We start from the raw sequence: 6000 nt of genomic DNA, 5'->3' as shown, positions 1-6000 counted from the left end.
GCACATTCTCCTCGTGTCTGTGTGGGTTTCCTCCGGGTGCTCCGGTTTCCTCCCACAGTCCAAAGATGTGCGGGTTAGATTGATTGGCCATGCTAAAATTACCCCTTAGTGTCCTGGGATGTGTAGATTAGCGGGTAAAATATGTAGGGATATGGGGGTAAGGCCTGGGTGGGATTGTGGTCGGTGCAGACTCGATGGGCCGAATGGCCTCTTTCTGTACTGTAGGGTTTCTATGAGTTCTATCCTTCTTTTTTACAGGCACATGCCTGTCCTGTAGCCCTAACAACTGTTCCTTAAAAGACTCCCACATGCCAGATGTGGATTTACCCTCAAGCAGCCTCTCCCAATCAAGAGCTGCCAATTTCTGCCTAATCCCACTAAAGTTAGCTTTCCCCCAATCCAATACCTTACCCTTGGGACACCACTCATCTTTTTCCATCACTATCCTAAAGCTAACAGAATTGTGGTCACTATTTGCTACATGTTCCCCTACCGAAACTTTGAAGACCTGAGCGGGCTCATTCCCCAGTACTAGGTCCAGTATAGCCCCCTCTCTAGTCGGGCTATCTACATATTGTTCCAAAGAACCCTCCTGTACGCATTTTACAAATTCCTCCCCATTCAGAGTCCCAGCTCTCAGCGATTTCCAGTCTATACCAGGGAAATTGAAGTCTCCCACTACAACAACCCTATTTTTCCTGCACCTATCCAGTATCTCCTGACATATCCGTTCTTCCACTTCCCTCGGGCTGTTGGGGGGCCTGTAGTATACCTCCAACATAGTGACTGCGCCCTTCCTGTTTCTAAGCTCCACCCAGAGTGACTCGTTACACGACCCCTCTGAATTGTCCTCCCTCTGCACCGCTGTAATATGCTCTCCAACTAATACTGCTACTCCCCCACCTCTTTTGGCCCCTCCTCTGTCTCGCCTAAAACACTTGTACCCTGGAATATTTAGCTGCCAGTCCTGTCCCTCTTTCAACCAAGTCTCTGTCACTGCAACCACATCCAAATTCCTCGTGAGCATTAAGGCCCTAAGTTCGTCTGTCTTACCTGCTATGTTCCTTGCATTGAAGTATAAGCACTCCAGATCTCCAGGCCCAGTGAGGTCATCCTCCCCCAGAGTGCTCGTCTTCTTTGCCAGCCTTGTCCCAGCCCCAAGCTCGTCCCCAGCCTCTACACTTGTAGACCTAATATCTTGATTCCCACCCCCCTGCCATACTAGTTTAAACCCCCCCCGAAATGCACTAGCAAAACTCCCAGCCAGGATATTCGTGCCCTTCCAACTTAGTTGTGACCCGTCCTTCTTGTACAGGTGCCATCCTCTCCTGAAAACTTCCCATTGATCTAGGAAAATGAAGCCCTCCCTCCTGGACCAGTCCTTTAGCCAAGCATTCAATTGTACTAACTCCCTATTCTTAGCCTCACTGCCACGAGGCATTGGGAGCAGCCCAGAGATGGCCACCCTGGAGGCCCTACTTTTTAGTCTATTTCCCAACTCCCTGAATTGCTCTCGTAGGATCCCCCTGCTCTTCCTATCTACGTCATTTGCACCAATGTGTACAATGACATCCGTTTCTTTAGCTTCCCCTTTTAAGATGCCTCCTATCCGCTCGGTGACATCCATTACCCCAGCACCAGGTAAGCAGACTACCATCCTGGAGTCCCGTTTGCACCCACAGAATCGCCTGTCCGTGCCTCTAACCGACGCATCCCCCACCACTATTGCTCTCCTAACCCCTCTCTTTCCTTTCCGGGCCACAGAGCCTGACTGTGTGCCAGTGACCTGGTCACTGTGGCTTACCCCTGGAGAGTCATCCTCCTCCACACTATCCAAAACAATATACTTGTTTTGGAGTGGGTCAACCACAGGTGACCCCTCCACTAATTGCTCACTCCCCTCCCCTCTCACACCTGTCGCCGAGCCCTTCCTATTATGAGAGACAGCCACTGGAGTACTCTCTGGTACGTTACCCTTCTGACCTTTACTCCTCCTAACTGTGACCCACGTGTCTTCCTCCCAATGCCCCGGTGTAACTAGTTCCCTATAACTCATGTCAATTATTCTCTCATTCTCCCTGACTAGACCAAGGTCAGCAATCTGCAGCTCCAGTTCCGTGACGCGGTCCCTCAGGAGCTGCAGTTCCACGCACCTGGCGCAAATGTGGTCCTCCGGGAGGCTAGGTGTTTCCAGGAACTCCCACATCCCACACCAGAAGCACCGAATTGGCCTATCACTCATAGTTACCCTTATCCTATATAGGTTTGGATAAAAATCTCGTTATGTAACGAGATCAGTCGTTGAAGGGGGGCATAAATGAATAAATGTATCTACTCTATGTATAACGATGTGATAACTGCCGATGTCTGTACTTGTCCATTATTTGAAAGTGTATAAAAGATGCTCAACTGCCATTTTAAAGTTGAGAAGGTGACTGCGTGCACTGCGGAGAGCCCAGCGTTTCTCCCAAAGCTTTGTCCGATAAAACTGCGTGTTGAATCTTTAGATCTGACTCCGAGTGGTGATTTTCCCACAACCGACCGGAAGGATGTAACGTGCCTAGCCAGAAGATGAGATGCTGTTCCTCCAGTTTGCGTTGAGCTTCACTGGAACATTGCAGCAGGCCAAGGACAGACATGTGGGCATGGGAGCAGGATTGTGTGTTAAAATGGCGAGCAGCCGGAAGGTCGGGCTAATTGCGCACAGACTGAAGGTGCTCAGCAAAGCGATCATCCAGTCTACTTTCTATTTTATTTAATTTTTTACTGTTTTCTACCTTTTATTTCTTTATTGTCTTACTTCATTTCCCCCCCCCCCCCCCCCTCCCTCCCCACCACCATCACTTGAAGGCTTGAGCACCTTCTTTCTGTGCTGTAACCATTCTATGATTCTAAACAGGGTTTTCCCCACTCACTGAACAATATCATGGGGGATCTGCAGCTAGGAATTAAATTGGCTTATGCTTCTGTGTGAAAAAAAACATTATTTTTAAAACCTTCTTTCACAGGAATCGCTGGCTAGGCCAAAATTTATTGCCCATCCCTAAATGCCCTTGAGAAGGTTATGGTGAGCTGCCTTCTTGAACGCCTACAGTTCCTCTGGTGTAGTTACATTCACAATGCTGTTAGGGAGGGAGCACCAGGATTTTGACCCAGAGACAGTGAGGGTATTTCCAAGTCAGGATGGTGAGTGACTTGGAGGGGATGTGCAGGAACTATAGATTGGTGTCACCAATCTATAGTTCCTGCACATCCCACATTGAATAAGATAATATTGGAGTAAAGGGGATTGGGGGGGTGAAAATTTCTGAATTATGTTCAGGAGAACCTCCTTGGCCAGTGTGTTCTTGCCACTGGGACAGAGATACTACTGGATCTGGGTGGCGGGGAATGAGGTGGACCAAGTGTTTGTGGGGGAACATTTGGGTAAGAGTGATCACAATTTAGAGTCATAGAGGTTTACAGCATGAAAACAGACCCTTCGGCCCAACTTGTCCATGCCGCCCCTTTTTTTAAACCCTTAAGCTAGTCCCAATTGCCCACATTTGGCCCATATCCCTTTATACCCATCTTACCCATGTAACTGTCCAAATGCTTTTTAAAAGACAAAATTGTACCTGCCTCTCCTACTACCTCTGGCAACTTGTTCCAGACACTCACCACCCTCTGTGAAATAAATGCCCCTCTGGACCCTTTTGTATCTCTCCCCTCTCACCTTAAACCTATGCCCTGTAGTTTTAGACTCCCCTACCTTTGCCCCTCATTATTTTATGGACCTCTATCCATTATTTTATGGACCTCTATAAGATCACCCCTAAGTCTCCTATGCTCCAGAGGAAAAAGTCCCAGTCTATCCAGCCTCTCCTTATAACTCAAACCATCAAGTCCCGGTAGCATCCTAGTAAATCTCTTCTTCGCTCTTTCTAGTTTAATAATATCCTTTCTATAATAGGGTGACCAGAACTGTACACAGTAATCCAAGTGTGGCCTTACCAATGTCTTGTACAACTTCAACAAGATGTCCCAACTCCTGTATTCAATGTTCCGACCAATGAAACCAAGCATGCCGAATGCCTTCTCCACCACTCTGTGCACCTGTGACTCCACTTTTAAAGGAGCTATGAACCTGTACCCCTCGATCTCTTTGTTCTATAACACTCCCCAATGCCCTACCATTAACTGAGTAAGTCCTGCCCTGGTTCGATTGACCAAAATGCATCACCTTGCATCTTATGAGGTTCAGGTTAGCAATAGAGCAATGTAAGTACCAATCCAATATAAAACTTCTAAATTGGAAGTGGGTGGATTTAAATGGATGAGAAGGGACCTAGCCAAGGCAAAATGGAACCAGAAACCGACTGATTTCAGATACAGTCAACAAGGATGAAATGTAATGGAACCAAAGTCAGTGACTCTTGGAAGACAAGAGAGATAGAAATTATGATAAAATGGAAAAGGAGGGTGTATGCTACATGTCAGATGACTTCTTCAAATGAGATCTAGGCCAAACACTTGAGGTTGAGAGGAGAAGTGAAGAGGAAAATGAGACTGGCAAAGAGAGAATATGAGTCAACATAAAAGGAAGCTCAAAAACTCTTCTACCAGCATGTAAATAATGGGTAGGAAGATGTGGGTCAAATTAGGTACAACAAAGTTGTTACAGACAAGAGGGGAGTTAATTTAAACAGCCCTGATTTCTCTTCACAGTATCCTTCTGTAAACAGGAGAGTGTTTTGATTTCTGATTTCACCCCCCCCCCCCCCAATGATTGCTGTCATGATGTGGAGATGCCGGCGTTGGACTGGGGTAAACACAGTAAGAAGTTTAACAACACCAGGTTAAAGTCCAACAGGTTTATTTGGTAGCAAAAGCCACACAAGCTTTCGGAGCTGCAAGCCCCTTCTTCAGGTGAGTGGGAATTCTGTTCACAAACAGAGTATATAAAGACACAAACTCAATTTACATGAATAATGGTTGGAATGCGAATACTTACAACTCATCAAGTCTTTAAGAAACAAAACAACGTGAGTGGAGAGAGCATCAAGACAGGCTAAAAAGATGTGTATTGTCTCCAGACAGGACAGCCAGTGAAACTCTGTGGGAGTTACAAATAGTGGGACATGAACCCAATATCCCGGTTGAGGCCGTCCTCGTGTGTGATGAATTTGGTGTTGACGCACCTCCTGACGGCTTGGGCATACATGTCAAGTCGAGGGCAGCGGCCTTCCGGAGGAGTCCAATTCGACTCTTTCCTCTTCGGATGCACTGCGGATCTCTCTGTCGGCTGTTCCGGTTCATTGGCTGTCCCATTGTGTTCGTTGTTGGCCTCTTGGGGTTTGTGGAAGAACTCCCTCAGCCTCATTCGCCTGATGAATTCCTGTGTGTCTGCTGCGAGACTGATGGGGTCTATTTTGGTGATGGGGCAAAAATTAATTTGCCCCCACCCCCACAGAGTTTCACTGGCTGTCCTGTCTGGAGACAATACACATCTTTTTCGCCTGTCTTGATGCTCCCTCCACTCATGTTGTTTTGTTTCTTAAAGACTTGATGAGTTGTAAGTATTCGCATTCCAACCATTATTCATGGAAATTGAGTTTGTGTCTTTATATGCTCTGTTTGTGAACAGAATTCCCACTCACCTGAAGAAGGGGCTTGCAGCTCCGAAAGCTTGTGTGGCTTTTGCTACCAAATAAACCTGTTGGACTTTAACCTGGTGTTGTTAAACTTCTTACTGTGTTTACCCCAGTCCAACGCCGGCATCTCCATATCATGACAGCAATCATTGGCCATCCCTAGTTGCCCGAGGACAGTTGAGAGTCAACCACATTGCAGGGGCTCTGGAGTCACATGTAGGCCAGACCGGGTAAGGACAGCAGATTTCCTTCCCTAAAGGACATTCGTGAACCAGATGGGTTTTTCTGACAATCAACAATGGTTTCATGGATCATCATTAGACTTTAATTCTAGATATCTTTTATTGAATATAAATTCCACCATCTG

The sequence above is a fragment of the Mustelus asterias genome, chromosome 9 (assembly GCF_964213995.1).
Source record: "Mustelus asterias chromosome 9, sMusAst1.hap1.1, whole genome shotgun sequence".
Taxonomy (NCBI): domain Eukaryota; kingdom Metazoa; phylum Chordata; class Chondrichthyes; order Carcharhiniformes; family Triakidae; genus Mustelus; species Mustelus asterias.
The sequence above is the reverse complement of the archived record's forward strand: the minus strand, read 5'-3'. Positions refer to the sequence as shown.